Raw genomic sequence first — 16691 nt, 5'->3', positions numbered from 1 at the left:
TTTAGGAAGAGAATAATACACATACACAGACTTATTTCAAGTCAGCAGTAGGGTTTACACAATCAAAAGTTCTGGTGAGTCTTGACAAATTAAGCTAGATACTGTGCAAGTTTCCTGAGCAGGATGTAAGGAATAATTCAAAGAGTGCTCTATTCAGATCTACTATTTTTGCAATCAAACTTTACAATTATTATGCAGCAAGTTATTTTTTAAAATTATGTGGCAATAGCTTTCATTCATGCTCTTATGCATAAATACTGAAGCTCCTGGTTATTTTTTCCTTGTCAAGTTGAGCTCCCAATAATGTGAATGGAAGTTCAGCTTTAGTAATGATAGAGTAATAAAAACTGGATCCGGATCTCAGGATTTGGCACATGGACACTAGATCTATTAAGTCTTGTCCATACTCCTGCCAATGCAGAATTGTTCCCTTCAGCATAATCTCCAGTGCCTTATTCAGTCCAATTTTAAATGACTTGGGTGAAGCGGTTTCCATTACTTCATTTGGTTGAAGTATTACTTATTCCACAGACTAATATAATGCTTTTCAAGCTGCTTCATTCTCATGGATCACTTCCCAATCCCAACATTTCCCCCAGATATATGAGTATGAGTAAGGGTAAGGAAATGTGTGTAGAGTATAAAGGCCAAAAGGAAAAAGTGGCACAAAGTCCTTCCCCTCACTCCATTTTTTTATAATGTCTTTCTCCTTGCTTCATATTTCTAATGTCTGCCTCTTCACTCTTGCCAGTGAGACTTGGACCGAACACCCTGAGAAACTGATCCACTGTGAATTTTTCCCCATTTTTCTGTATGTGAATCATTCCAAACCAGTCTGTGAGGTTCCACACCCCTCCCCCCCCACCTTACTCCCTCTATTCTCTATTATATCTTATTATGTTTATTTTCCTCTGTATTTTATTTATTTTTAGTAAGCCACTGATTTTGCAACTTAATGCTGACTCTTTATTACTCATCGCATGCCACTTACCACTAAAGAAATTATTCTGATTAGAAGGAAATTTTTATAGAGGCTCCATGGAGTGTATTTTTTGCAGGTGAATGTGTGTAATAAAAATGACATTTTACAAATTATCAGGTATTTAAAAAACAAAAACAATTGGAATAGTAGACAAGATTGATGCAAAAATCACTGAGAAAGTGCGTAAGTTTTTATGGGTCCTGTTTTCTAGTGTATTGCATGTACACAGATAGCCAAGGTTTTAAATCATTGTGCATGCAAAACAAGTTTGAAATATTTGGTGTTGTAACTGAAATTCCATGCTAAGATCTTTGTTTCACTTTTCAGCTATACACAGTAGATGTTGCAAGAACAGAGTCTGAATTTGGCTCTTATTGAGATGTAGAAATTCAACAGCAGGAAATAATCTTCCTTGAAAGAAACCCCTATTTCCGTCCTCTTATTTTTTATATCCTTTAGTAGCTGATCACTTAAAACAGGTGCTGTAATTCATGATTGGACATTAAACATTTACGATGGATGGTGTCTGTGTTTAGAGACAACTTTATGTACCAGTGCTTGTAAGGCACTTCCTCTCAGGAATCAAATGGAAATAAGATCATATAACACTCTGGCAGATTATAGATTCAAATATTACAGCTGCTTGAATTATTCATTGGAATTCAATTAGTTCGTTTTTCATATATGTAATTATTCAGAAATGAAACTTGATCCCTATGAAAATGTTCTTTGTATAGAAATGGTCAATAAAAGCAGTCAAAAAAGGATGCCACATGGGCACAAACATGCCTGAGTCTCATATGCTACTCATACTGCCCAGTTTTCTCAGCTGTGACACCTAGAGTGGAAACATCTGGAAGAAGATGCAACTTGTTTAAGAGGTGGAGCATGCCAAGGCAAGGCTGGCCAAGCTGGGAAGAAAGTGAGGGTAGGGTGCTGAGGCAATGGTGAGAAGTGCTGCTTGCACACCAAAAAGCCTTACTGCCTGCTGCCTTGTATGACTAATTCAGGTTCTCAGACAGAAATCAGTGCTATGAACTAACAATTGCCATCCCCATGAGTCTGCTCCAAGCAGAACAACCAGTGTCACAGGGATATTCACTTTTACTGGTTTACAAGTAATTTTCTTTACTGAGATGTCCATATTTGCCTCTAGAAAAGTTAGCATCTGCCACTTCAGCTATGTAGATGAGTGTCCCCACTCAGTCCAGACCACACTGTAATAAGTGCAATCAGACACTATTTTAATGACACGGTGACCTTTTAGAGAAATCCATCTATAAACACTGATTGGATGTCCTACATAACTGACCCATGGCGCAGTTGCATCCACATGGCTGTGCAGCCCTTTTCCCTGCTCATATGCATCTGCACATATTTCTGTGTTCTGATGATTGCACACTGGTAAAAAGCTACCTGTTTTGAGGAGCTTGTAATGCAGAGAAAAATCAAACATTTCCAAGGTAAAGACACACATGAATTTTGAAAGGCATCCTGCACCATATAGACTTTCCTTCACTGCTGCAAAGTGTCTGTGGAAGAAGGCAAGCCATTTACCCTGCATTTACTGCACTCCCATGCTCCTGTGCAAATAGAAGAGTTTGCCTTTCCCCTTTCAGCTGTGGTCAGCTATGCTCTGTTGCAGGAATTCTTAAGATCACTAGTGTGGACTCCAAAAGGAGTCAGTCAGTTCCCTCCAAAAGTCACCTTTCTGTGTGTTGAGCCTGTACTAATGTATGTATTTCTCTGCAGGGCTTTTGGCTTACTTCAGTGCTGTTTTCATGTGATCTTGCTATCACTTTGGTTTGCTGGCCGAGTGGGCTTGTTTGTACCTGAAGAGTATCTTGCAGAGACAGAACTGTAGTGAAATGCTTTGATAGCTGGACACATTTTGGCTGCTAGGCCCAGCCTCTGCTGGTTGCCGTAACACTTTGAGTAGCTGAGTCCTTCCAGCTGGTAGTGATAGTTTCAGCTGTCACATTAAACCTGCAGTAACTCCTTTGGGCGCAACAGGTGTAGCTTCAACTGCCAGCAGCTGGACATATTTGACTTTCCTCCTCCAGAAGACTGCATAGGTGAGCACCTATCTTTCTTGTCCTTACTCTGGGTAGATAAAGTTTATATGACTATAAAATACCTAGAATGGAGAACAAAAATCAGCTTAGATTCAAATGCTCTGTCTGGAGTATAAAAGAACTTTTATAATGAACCATGAAGAGAACTAGATATATTGAGCAAGTTCTCTAGTAGTGAACCTAGTGCCAAATATTTAAAGTTTCTTTAACAAATTTTTTTCTTTTAATTTAAGTTAGGTATTTAAGAAGGTCCTTTACATTTTAGTCCCAATACTCATAGGAGACAGACAGAACATCCACAACCCCCCTTTTTTTTTTCCCAACACATAATATAAATGATCTGCTATTCTAAGGACAAAAAGCTATGAAACAAAAATGGGATATCACCCAAGAAAAAATTTGAGAAGCAAATAGAACCTGGAAAAGAGAGAACAAAGGAAAACAAGACAATACAGAAGGTATATCATGTAGGAAACATTACATCCTCCTTCTGAAGACAGATATCGTCAAACCTGCTATTATCAAAACAAAAGCTTCTTTGACCATAATTGGTCATAAAGACATTGGGTCCTTTTCAGGCTAGCCCTGTGTTAAGCTGATGTCTGGGTTATTCTGACTTTTTCATCAAAACAGATCACACCAGTGGGAAGTTTGTTCAAAAAATAAAATAAATTATATACTGTTAGGGCCTCCAAGATCTCACTCCCTGGGAGAGTAAGCACATGGGAGGAAGGGTGGGGGGGCTGGACAACAGCCAGATCTGTCCCCATACTGGTGTACTACCATCAGAATATGGATTTGGTTAAACATGCTTTCGGAGCAAAACTCACATAGAGGTCTTTTTAAAGTCCCAAGTCATTAATGGTCCAGAAGACAAACCCTTAGCTGTAAAGCACTTTCCTATCTACTCTGAAATTAAGGGGTATTGCCATGGCCTGTGTTCATTCTAGACATTAGATATGCACTTACCTGTCCCTGAACCAGGGTGAATAAAGACAAGCTTTTAAGCAGTATTACCTAGGCTGTAATTAAATGCTATCCTCAGCTGAAGGAACACAATATTAGGACATACACTTCCCATGGTCTAGCTTGCTAACAACTGTTGACTGATATCTTGTAGCACAGGCAGAGAGGCTGGCAGGTTTTCACAGATAACTAAAAGAAGTATGGTATGGTATACAGTATGGTTTTCATCTGATTAGATATAGAGTAGTTACTGCTTATTTTTTTTTCTATATAATTTGTGTAAGTATAGAAAACAAAAGCCAGGCCAACTTACAAGAAATTTTTAGAGCCTTAAGAAATAACCCAAAACAACCCAAACCAAACCAAAACTACAACAACCTCCGGAGTGTATTCATACTGGGATCTGGAATGCTGTAAAATCACTATGCAGAGCTCTGGCAGGAAGCCCACTGCTGAGCAATGTACTGCAAAGGAGCTGAATATGTTTGCTTTGTGTTTGCTTCACGAAGTTCTAGAGTACTTTGCAACATTCTTTGTCATGATGCACAAACTGAAGACCCAAAATATAAAAGGAGGGTAGAAAGCCGCAGCAGCCAAAAAAAAAAAAAAAAAAAAGCATTTATGAACTCTGTGGAAGTCACCTTGGAGCTCAAGAGTCTTATAATTCTCCTTTTCACTAAGGGAAAATTAGACTTCTTTGGACCAAAAATATGGAAGTCATCCTTACCTCATTATGTTCTCTAGAATATGCAGACCTGAACTTCAGGAAAGCTTTTTAAACATCCTGCTCCAGATGATAGCGAGTCTGAGTGACTCTTAAAAGCTATGGAGATGATACAATGCATTTATTTGCTTTACTACCCTGAAAGAAGCAATGTACTTTAGTGAAGCATTTGCTTTCACCTAAGTCCAGCTATGTCCTTTATGGCCACTGTTCTTTTGGCTTGCTATTGAGGTTGCTGCGCTATGGGCAGGAGGTTTAGAGAACAAACAGGAACCTTTGTTTCCCTTCATTTATAGAAAAGAAAACAAGGCAGAAGGAGGAATGCTGAGCAGCTGCCCGAAAGCTGCTTTGTTTCAGCTTCATTGCTACATGATGCCTGAATTATTTTTTGATAAAGTATTTTGTATATTGGAAGAAAGCACAGAACTACAGTAATAAGCATTTCTATTTAGAATTTATGCTGTCTATTGACTAGAGACAACAAGGCAAATTCTAGTAAGCAGATGCTGTGCTCTTTGAAAAAGGGCACTGAAATCTGATACAGTACCTAATAGTGGAATTAACAGCAAATATGATAAGGCAAATGCACTGTTGTCAAACTCTGCTTAACAGCTATTTCATCATGCAGAGAGCAAAGAAATCATGACAGTACAACACAGTGGCAGCATGAGTATCTGTCTCATTTAACATCATGCTATTGTTGTCAGTTGGGAGAGCAGTTACTCAGTTTGGTGCTCTCCACTGAATATCCAGGATCATTTGAAGTCAGTGGAAATGTGAGTGCTTGTAGTGTCTGTTTTTTACATTGTAGTGTTCTGCAACCTTAAAAACAGATGTCTGAAATAGTTTATTGTGCTTTTCCTCAAATATTATACAGCACCGGTATGTGCAGAGCACAAAGGATTACCTCAGCAGCATTGTGTAAGTCTTTGTCTTTAGTTTATAGTCTCTGTGATGTATTGTACGTAAATCTTTTTATGGGACTGGGAAGGGATGGTAGCCTAAGTAAAATTAAACACTGTACTATGCAAAAGTTTTAGAGTTCTCCTGCTCTGTAAATGGACACACTGAAGACACAAAAATAGAAAGACTTTGGAAATAGTTTTCATCAAATAATTTTGACCCATGGAAGCATTTTACACTAGACCGCATAAGAAGATGTTGGTTTTGGTGCTGGCAATAAAAGGACTAATTTTCCCAAGGGATAGAATAAACATTCTCTCCATTCTCTCACATTTTGAAATTTAAATGGGGAAAGCTTAGATATTTTTATCTTCCTTTCTCATAGTTCCTACATCACTTTCTTCTGTGAAAGACAGTGAAAGTTAGAGTACCAAGGTGGGTACAGTTCAAAGAGCACTAGATGTTTCCAAGAGAAATCAGTGACCTATTATAATGTTTTGTTCAGGCATCTGTACCATCGTTCAGTATAATACATTCTTGTCTTCATGCCTGAAGAATTGTGCCAACAGTAAGTCCTTATAGTGGATAAGGAAACATGCTATTTCTCTATAGAAAAATGCTGATCCAATCTGTCTAATTTACAGCTTGATTTAATGGTCAGATCCCTGGTGGAGATTATCGAAGTATTGTAATAACATGGAACCAATCATTATATAAGCCAAGCTGTGGCTGCTTACATTTAAAACCACTGAACACCAGGACATGATGGAAATCGGGTGCTAAGGACAAGATTTGCAAAGATGTAGACAGCACATCTGAAAATCACAGCAAAGGAGCTATACAAGGGTTATTTGAAAGACATTGGAGATCATGAAGCAGAAATCCATGGACTCATTCCCTTGGTTTATTTTTTTCCTAGAAGAATACCTTTACTGGTAGCTGGGGAGTCATACAGCTGTTTGGTCTCCTGCTGTCATCTGATGAATCTCATGCTGATACATCTTTAAATGAAGAGAGAGAAATACACAGAACTTCTTTAGCTGGTCTGCTTGCTAAAAGATAGAATACATAATTTGGAGGTATAACAGATTAGGAAAACATTTTTCACGAGGTGTCCTGTGCTATGGGAACAACATAAACATTGAACTATATACAAAATAATAAATTTTCTTTCCAATAAAGGTTTTTAAGGAAATGGCCTTGGCTCTGTGCCTTGTGAGGAGTTCAGTCTTGTGCCAAATTATGTATTTTAGAGAGCAATGATAGGTTGAAGTGGCACAGTGAGGTCTAGGTACAAACAGATCTTGTGTGGCTCAGCTGTGTGAAGATGGCAGCATTCCGAGAGAGTCACAGTAACAAAATCAGGAGTGTATGAAACTTCCCTGTTGAAGCTGTAGGTATCTAAGTTCTTCTTAAATTTATGTAATATATCATAGGCTAAATTCAGTAAAAGATTAGGGGATTTCTTGCATGGAACTGAGCCACATGAATCTGGGAGACTGTCTCTTTCCTAGTGCCATCTAACCCTAAAACTGCCTAAATTCAAGTGGCCTCTCACTGTAGACTATAAGTTTCCTGTGTGGCTAGAGTTTTGGTTGTCTGTATAGCTATAGCTGCCTAACTCTGAGCTGGTAGGTACTCGTCTTCCTCCAAAGCCTGATTAGAAGTATCAAAGAGTACATTCCTGTCTTATCTCTTCTGAAAGGCTCAGCATGGTCCTGCTGAAAGCATGGTACTATAGAAACCTATTGCTTAGAGCACTCTCCCACAGGGAAGCACTATACTCAACTCACCTGAAGGGTTTTATTGCTGCTCACCATATTATAGGCTCATCTGTATGGCAGTATTTGCTCGTCTTGTCTTTGTCTTATTCTATTCAGTGCAGTGAAAGAAGCTATAAGCATTATTGCCTCAATAGCAAGAGGCTGCCATTTGTCACTCTTTCCCTGAATATATCTGCTTTTTCTATCTGAAAACTTCACCTCAGGCAATCCAGAAATCCTAGACATGCATTTTGTGTGTGTATATCAAATATACCTCACATGCACAAATCAGCTGTTCAGGGCAAATACAATAAGTTCAAAGCTTCGTGGAGGCATCTGGCCTACTGTGCATGTGGTATACACATTTCCTGCATGGAAAAGGCAAGGCAGCAGACTCTTGTACATGCAATAAATGTATGAGTGCATGCAAATACTTCTGTCTAGGTTAGCAACCCTCTGTTCCAGGCTTATGATCCCACAGGCCCAGAGCTGTCACTCTGTTACCAAAACTCCAGAGAGAGTGAAAATGTTCATGTCAGTGAGTTGCTTCTTGGCCAGTACTGGGTGAGCTCTACACAAAGGACATTTCCTGTACCAATCTAAAGAGCCCAGTGTCTACATGGGATCTGGCCCTAGATGGCTACCTGCATTTTCAGATACTTTTATTCGTAAATATCTCTGAAAACTAGTCTCGGCTCCTTTAGAAGCTATGATGAAATCCCAGACTACGTAAAGTCTTAAGGCAAAGTGGTTTGACTTGCAGTAATTCCAGTAATGAGAGCTGGAGTCCATTGCATAAAATTACTAGAAGATCATACCGGTGTTATTTAAGTGTTTTAACAGAGAATTAGGTTTCAAATTTTAGACATCAGAAGTTTGATGTTGTGGTCACAGTTTGTATGTGTATTGAAGAACTTGTGGGTAAAACACTGAATAGAAACTTTTTATTATTATTTTTTTTATTTATCCCTTAGCCTGTCTCAGAGTTCGTTTCATTAGAGCAGTGCAAAATGTTCACAATGAAACACCAGACCACACAAAAGTCAGGTGGTGTGGAGTTTTGTTACAAACTAGTAACGCAAACCATATTTATAAAAAGATTTGCTTAGCATTGTGGAACTCCTGAATGACCTGAACTCAATTTTAAGCATATATGGTGTGTGGCTTTGGATAAGAATCATGCAAAATTCATAGCTTTGCATGGTTTTGATGTGAGGTGCGAATAAACACCAGGTGAAGCACAGCAATTTCAATTGAGTTTCAATTCGATCAGGATCTGATCCTCACCCAGTGTTAATCGGTGTAGCTCCATTGAAGTCAATATTTTGCTCCATGGTAGAGCTACACCAATTTACTCTAGCTGAGGAACTGATTGAAATTTTCAGTTTGCTCAAACCTGAAAGTCAAAGACTAACTCACTTGGTGTGAAACTATTTGGATCAAAATGAAAGAAAATGTTTGGACAAATGCTTGTGAAGTAAAAGTAGTTCTATATTTTGCAGCTGTAAGGTCGCAGCCCTGAAATATATATTCCTAATGATATAACCATAAGTTAAATCCATCATTACTTTTTTTTCTTTTCTTTCTAACCAATAAAATGACTTTTGCTAAATCTACCTTGTGATATAAGTTTAAAAGGAAAAAAGGTATTTCTACTCAAGTCCTATAATAATCCCAAATCAAACAGAAGTTTTAGAGATGGGTAGGAAAACTTATGACCTTGAGTGCAAAGGAATGCCTAAGAAACCTGTATTTTCTTTTTCAGTACTTATATATTTAATATATAACTAAAAAGACAGCAAAAGCAGCCATGCAAGTTCTCCATAGGATTGCAAAGATAATCCTAAAAATAACGCTTTCCAAGGCAGCCCTGCGGAAAATTCAGATGTGATATCTTTAACTCTCATTTTGGTTCTGCTTCCTTTGTTTATTGTTTCCTTTCAAATGATTCCATCTTTCAGAGGATGACTTGCCACTGACTTGCGTTTTTCCTTGAACATATTAAATAAGAGAAATAGAGGGCTAGTATTGCAACAAGCCATATGTCTGAAACATTGCTGGTGTTTGCAGAGAAGCAGAAGGATGACGTTGTGTACCTGTTATTAGTGATCAGCATGGCTTCACTGGCTGCAACTATACTCACAAGTCAAGGCAATGTTCCTGGGTGCTGGGATTTGATCAACTGTACTATTAAATTGCTACATCAACCCCAGCATGGCTTTAATTTGGGCCACTTAGTAGCACTGGACAGTTTCTGGGTAGGGTGCAGGAGTTGGCATGCACCAGTGACCATTTCCAAATGGTACGTTACATGCAGTCTTGTACTTGCAGGGTGAGAGAATTTAATAGTATGGTCTTGGGCCAGGACAAACCTGTTCATAGCAGCCAGGATTGACATGCCTAATTTACTAGTGTAGGTACACCCATTCTGTCTCATTCTTGGCCTGTCAGCTATCTTACGTATTTAATTTTTTCTCTTCTTTTTGATTCTTATGTTTGGTTTAGACTTATTTTATTTATCTGACAACTTCTGGTCACCACATGGCATAAACAATGTCAGTTCACATGTGTTCTCTGTGTTTGTTGCACTTGTTAGTAAGACAAATCTTGAACAAAAAAAAAATCAAATTCTTCTCAGTTTAATAGAAAAGAGACTAGAGTTTCTTGCCTTCATGTGGTCTAATTCATGATAGTAAGTATAGGTGATTTTACAGTGCACTGTAAAAAAAAAAGAAAAATGAAGGTGGATTTCCAGTAAGAAGACAATCTTAAGAGAATCTTTTTTTTTTTTTTTCCCCCCTTTGGCAAGTGAGTGAAAATTGAAAGAACAATGAGGAAGTCTACTTGTCTCAGTGGAACAAGTGAAAACTCTGGATTGACACTGGTAAAACACTTTCTCAATTAGATTGCAGGGCATTGTTAATGTTTACATTCCTTTTCCCTTCCAACCTAAAGGTATAAAAGTATTTAAGGTCTTGTATGCTGAATCTCTAACAATTTCTGATGTCATCGCTTTTGCTTATTAATGAGAAATAAGAGGGAGCAAGTAGACAAGTATCAAAGATTTAATAGGAACTATGAAAAAAATACCCAAAACTTCCCACAAATTTTGAAATCTGAACTGTGTCTTGATTTTATAAATGACTTGCAAAGAACTATTTTTTTTTCTAAAATAAACAACTTTCAGCATTTACCAAAAATGTTCTGTTTTATGGCAAAAGAATGAGGGGGGGCATTTCACTAGAATGACTTTCCGTGAGCTTATTACATTTGGTCACTTTTCATTGGAAAAATTATAGCCAACTCTTTCCAAAGAAAGCTTTGGTTACAAAATCAGGGAGATCCTGAGATAGATACAGTCCGTGCAGTGAGAAATATTCTTTAAACCGAGTGCAAAGAACATTCAAAGATATGAGCTAGATTTTGGTGTGGGATCATTTTCAGGTGTAGGAGAACTGCTTCTATTTTGCCCCTATCTGAGAAAGCATTAGTAAAAAGTAATGAGCTCCCTTTTCTCCCTGTTTACTAATGCTGTTTATCTCTGGAGAAACTTATACTACTTGTCATGGTTGTTAAGCCATTGCAGGTTAGATAAACAAGTCTGAATGTTGTAAGTATGAGAAAGAAATCTACTGTGGGAATGGGAAACCTCAAGCTCATCTCTTTTTCCCCAAGTGGGTGAATGATGGAGAGCAGGATCCTGCATAGAGGACTGGAATTAAAGAGTGAGCTTTAAAGAGTGAGAAGACTGTGGAGAAGAATCCCGCAAGACATCCCATTAGAACAGAATCCGTTGGAGAGGAGGGATGATCCAGTGGTTGATGAAAGGTCTAGGCTGAGAGCTGGGAGTTCTACAGCAGCCCAAGGTAGTTCTTGAAAGGTTGGCTGCTTGCCTGTCTGACTGTTTGGGGTGAGGTTGAAGCCCCAGACCTGCCAAGTTCTGTGTGCAGCTCTGTGCTGTTTTGTGAGTTGGGACTTGGAGTTCTGACTTAATGCCAAGTGCCTGTATGCATTGCACCTACTGAAATATTTGGGGTATTGTCAGGCATTGTAAACTTATTCTTGGGGTGTGATCATGCAGAGCTATTCTTGCTAGCATTCCATACAAAAATATCATTTTAAGAGGTGTTGTGAAAAAGATCACTAGCTGAAAATTTAATTTCCTGCCCAAATGGATGAAGCCTGCAAGGTAAAATAAATGTATTTAAAGAAATCTGCTATCTAAATCAGTCTATTTCAAAAATAGTTTGCTGTTGTCAATAAGGCAGAATCTTGTGAATCTACACACTTCATAATTTGCACATAAGGTTGGCAGTTTTTTCCCCACTTTTTGGCAATGATTTAATAGCAGAGAGCTGTAGCAAGGGCATATTACTAGGATTATGTTCTATTACAAAATATACTGCAGCTTATTTACAGAAGACCTCGTTAATTTGCATTAATATGAATGCACCCACTGTAAATTACTGATTATTATTATTGTTATCATTATTATTTAATGCACAGCAAGGATCACATTTAAAACCAGCACCCTGAACAAGTAGCAATGTGGTATGACGCTGAAAGTGGGAAAGGGACCAGATGTAAGAATTCTTCCTTTTAGATCCGGATGAGGACATTTGCCTCCATGCTATTGGATCAGTAGTCAGGAGACCTGTATTCTGCTCCTGAATCAGGAACTGATTTGCTGTGTGACTAAGTAACACTTAATCTTTCTTTTTCAGTTCAGCAACAGTCTGTGAAATGATGATAAGATTTTGATGCCTTTGATATCCTCTGCTTTAAGGTCTTGTGTACAGTTTGTATGAGGTAGCATATGCTCATAAACCACTTTGGTTTTAAATCACTTGAAAGTGGAGTGGCTTAAAATGTCTTTGTATGAGACTGAGAATTTGGTCCTTGTATCTGAAAGACTATCTAGAAGGAATTTGAGACCAACTCCAAGTTATGTCATAAAAAGCAGTTGTCTTTGGTTTTTTTTTAAAAAAAAAAGAAAAAAAAGTGGTTCTTGAATGCACAGTCAGTTGGGAAGCATTTTTGTTTATCTGGACAATCATTAAGAATAGGAAAGAACAAAACTTAGCCATATGTTATACTCCCTAATGTTAATGAGGAGATGATATTTACTCCATCTAAAAAGGTGTTGCTGGCTAATTACACAATTAAAATTTTGTCTTGGCATTATTTGAGCTCGTACAGCAAATCTGACCTTGCTTTATATAGGATTTTAAACCAGATTACTATGAAGTAGAGAGAAACTAATTAAAAGATGGCAGGTTTCCAGTTTTCAGTTGACGACCTGCTGCTGCTGCTGCTTGTTGCAGTCCCTAGGGTGAGTGGAGCAATCCGATACTCCACTACGGGATGTACAGAATGTTCTGTGGTGTTCAAGTCAGGCATTCTATGGAAACTTAGCAGGATCCTGCATCCTCATTGCTTTTCATGCGCTCTAGCAGGGGAGAGCTGCCAGAAAGCCAAACCAAACATTTTTATGGGTTTCCTCAGGCCTACCTCCACATCTTTTTGAAAAATTAAAGCACACAATCATGGGTGGGTCTGTTGAAGTAAGCAGGCACTATTATTCCAGGTTTTCAAGGTTGTTTTCAGTATGTGGATCTAGTCAATTAAGGAAGAACACGTCTAAACTCTCTTCTGAAATTTCACATGAAAAATCCCAGCCCAGGGAGTGTTTCTAAATGCTGTTCAGCAACTGCAACAAGAAATTAGAAATGCTAGGGATTTTGCTAGAAGCATTAGTATCACAGAAACTGAACAGTTTAGTTTTACTGATGAAACAATTTCATGTGAAAAGGCCCAGTAACAACCTTCTGTTCCCTGTTTCCCTCCCACTGTTTGAAGTCAGATTTTTTGTACTCATGGTTAGATAAGAGCATAAATCCTATGACTTAAGTGTTGTCTGTGGTAGCTTGGAGTTCAGTGCAGGTTAGCCATCGAAATATTTGCCCAGAGTTTCAGATTAAGTTTTCAGTCCACACTCTGCTCTGCTGTGGCTATATGTTTATCATTCATAGACCAGCTAGCTGCAGCTTGCACACACATCCTCAAACAAGTTTTAAATCATACTTCTTGGCTGCCATGTAGACATGTCTTTAACCCCTGCGTAGCAATGCCAAGCAGTAAGCTTCTTCTCTGATGCAATTTTATTGCATTCCTTCTGCATCCTCATCTTTGATCAGGAAAGATCGTACTGTCTGGGTAGGAAGTTAGTCCATGTTGTATATTTAGTTCATGTTATAGAAATTAGACCTCAATATTTCAAGACCTGTGCATACCTAAGCACAATTAAAGGGATTTTATTTCTATACCCTTTTAAGAGATTAAACAGTAAATGCCAATTTTGCCAAAATGTTTTTCTAATACAAACTCTGCAGGAGCCAAAAAATACAAGGCATCGTCAGCCAGAGGCATTGCCAAGTGCAAGCATTTAAATAAAGCTGTAATGTGATTGGGTTGCATGGCACCATTTAATCTGAGGACAAATTTGCAGAATTTCCTGGCTAAAAGCCCTGAGCTACATAGTTCTGCATGACACGAATTTCTGAAATTGATCCATGCTGGGAAATGAAACCCTATTAGTTTGGGAGGTGAATGAGTAGGGAAGATTCCTATTGCCTTTGTACCTAAATACATTTTGTACTTAAATTTTACATGGCTCCCCAACATTTTTGATGAAACTTACCATTTCCACACTTACTGTCTCATACTGTGCTTTCCAAATGCTTATCCTTTTTTGATTTTTGAGTTGTGAACGTCCCTAAATGATATGAATCATAACTGCAATTCACTTGCATATATTAGTTCAAGAAGGGTCTCAGACCTCAAAACTTATATAGTAGACAATCAGAGGGGAAAACTGATTTCTATTTTGTTTCTGCATTGGTAGGAGGGGAGACAGATCAATCTTGTTCTGAAGTCAGGCTCCTTCAAATATGCGTTATACTATGGGCTGAGCTCTGCCCATGTGAATACTTTAGAGCCCTCAGTTCACAAGTACCTAGAGGCTCCTGGAACTGTTAAAGTCTCATTTTGTTCCTTCAAAGTGGAAAAAGGAGCCTGGCCCAAATTAAGCTCAGTGTGCTGTTCCCAAAGCATACCAAGCTTTATGGGACTTCAAGCACAGTATTTCAAACTCTTAATTCTGAAATATAGGGAAAAGCAATCGCCACTATATTATGCCTCTTTTTCTAAACAATCCAGTATGTTTTCTTTTTGTGTAAATGTGATGCAGCTGGTTCTAGTGCCATATTTACAGTCCTTTTTGGTAAACTAAGGTTATTGAGGCAGTGCAATAATAATGTGTTAAAAGATTTAATCTGCTTTTTGAACAGCTACTAAACATGCATTTTTTGAATGAATGAATGATCTGAGCATGTAGAACAAAATCCTAGCAATGCAAAGGATCAGAAATGAGCTGATATTTGTATTTTTAATTCACTGTTTATGAAAGAAAGAAAGAATTGTTAATCTTGAAGGAAATCTGACTTTTCCTGAATTTAGCAAAATAAGGTCTAAGGGCCATTCTCTGATGAATTCCTTCAGGGGTTCAAATGAAAATATGGAACTTTAAGTCAGAACCTCTCGCTTAAATTTAATGAATTAATTAGACACAGAAAAAATGTTAAGATGGGACAGCCCAAGTATGGAATAAGAATTACTTTATTCCTTTCTTCAACAGTGTTAAGAATTGACTTGTGTTATGTTTTCTAACATTGAAGCAATCTGTTTTAAACATCGTTTTACTCTGGTTACTTTGTTCTGCATCTTTTTGGATTAAACAATATTCCTCAGTAAATAGTCTCTTTCTTCAAAAAGATTTCCTGCATATATCCCATCATGCAGGCATGAGTAAACTATTGGAACAAAATGTTTCTTTAGAACTATTCTGTAAGCCTGCTTAACCATAGATATATTCATTTATACGACATAAATTTACTATAGAATGCTGTTCATCAGAGGACCTTAAGTAGAAAACTAATGTTAGCTTTAAAGGAGCCTTAGAAACCTTTTAAGTATTCCCAAAGTCTATGTATATATAAAAGTTGACCACTTAGTTCAATACTTTTTCAATTGTACCATTATGACTCTTTAATGTTGAATTCACTTTCATTTCAGACTAGTCAAGCGTGATTTTAGACAGCCTGAGTTTTGGCCCTCAGAGTTGAACACCTGACAAGAATTCATTTTGCCAGGCTGAAATTGCTAACAGGTAGTAGACTTTTAGCTGGGTCAGAAGGGGACATGGTATCCTTTGTTGTGAAGGGCTTCATAGTTATCCAATAGGGAATGGTCAACCTGTTCATTCCTCTGCTCCTGTCTCTAATTTGCAGAAGACTTCACTGTCACAAAGAAAAAGTTGCTTTTGTAATATAGTTTGTTTCCTCAGAGAGCTAATGGGCCTCTAGAAACAAAAATTATGTCCAGATGGGCATTTATCCTTCCAAGTGAGTTCATCAGACAGAAACATAGGAGTGGAAGTGTACTCCTGAGTTATCTATTCAAATTGTTTGATATAGTTACCATATATTTTCACAGTTGGTTATTATTTTTTTTTCTGAAGAGCAGTTATGTTTTTTGTGTCTCAGCTCTGAAGAAAAACTTCCATCAGAAGGTTACTGTGCTAATGGCTAGACACTATCTTTCAGTTTCCAGTCACAAGTAATATATGACCACTGCTTGCTGAATTATTATTGTGCCAGTACTATCTGTTGGCTTATAAATATGTATTCTGCTTTCCTGATGTTTACTTGCCCACCTCAAATTAATTTTATAATTAAATAAATGACTTATAATTAATTACAATTAATTATAATAATTAATAATGTATTTTAAAATGAATTAAATTAATTATAATTAACAACAGCTGAACTTAGTTTTTCTCATATGATAAATTCTTCTGGCTATCCCAGTTTTCCATCTCTACACCTTTTCTAGTGCTAAATTAATTTCTCTTGAACACAAGTTGTATACAGTATTGCCAATGAGGTCTCGCAAAATTACACAGTAAGAATTTACTGCTCATCCTCTAGTGTTGCCTTAAAATAAGCATCACTTTGGTAGCTTGTATCCTCCTGCAATCATCTGATAGTTCCAGAGCAGACCCTACCAAATCTTTTCAAAACAAGTTCTTAGACTTCAATACAAACTTTGTGATTCTCATCACTGAATGTGATGACATTCAGTGAATCATTTCAGTTCACAAATACCCAGTCCTCTAATGTATGACTCTTATCTTTGTGTTGGCTGCAGATTTTATCTGC

General features: G+C 37.6%; 1 long non-coding RNA gene across 2 annotated transcripts; it reads left to right on the top strand.

Moving 5' to 3' along the window:
• Window positions 1-1734: 1734 nt before the first annotated feature.
• LOC121065463 lies at window positions 1735-15654 on the top strand. Of its 2 annotated transcripts, XR_005817081.1 has the most exons (4): window positions 1735-3057; window positions 10223-10297; window positions 11089-11279; window positions 15547-15654. It is a non-coding gene; the product is annotated as an uncharacterized LOC121065463 (long non-coding RNA). The 2 variants fall into 2 exon arrangements; XR_005817080.1 differs by lacking the exon at window positions 15547-15654 and having other exon boundaries at window positions 11089-11877.
• The last annotated feature ends 1037 nt before the right edge of the window (window positions 15655-16691 follow it).

This window comes from Cygnus olor, chromosome 2 (genome assembly GCF_009769625.2).
Source record: "Cygnus olor isolate bCygOlo1 chromosome 2, bCygOlo1.pri.v2, whole genome shotgun sequence".
Taxonomy (NCBI): domain Eukaryota; kingdom Metazoa; phylum Chordata; class Aves; order Anseriformes; family Anatidae; genus Cygnus; species Cygnus olor.
The sequence above is the reverse complement of the archived record's forward strand: the minus strand, read 5'-3'. Positions and strand labels throughout refer to the sequence as shown.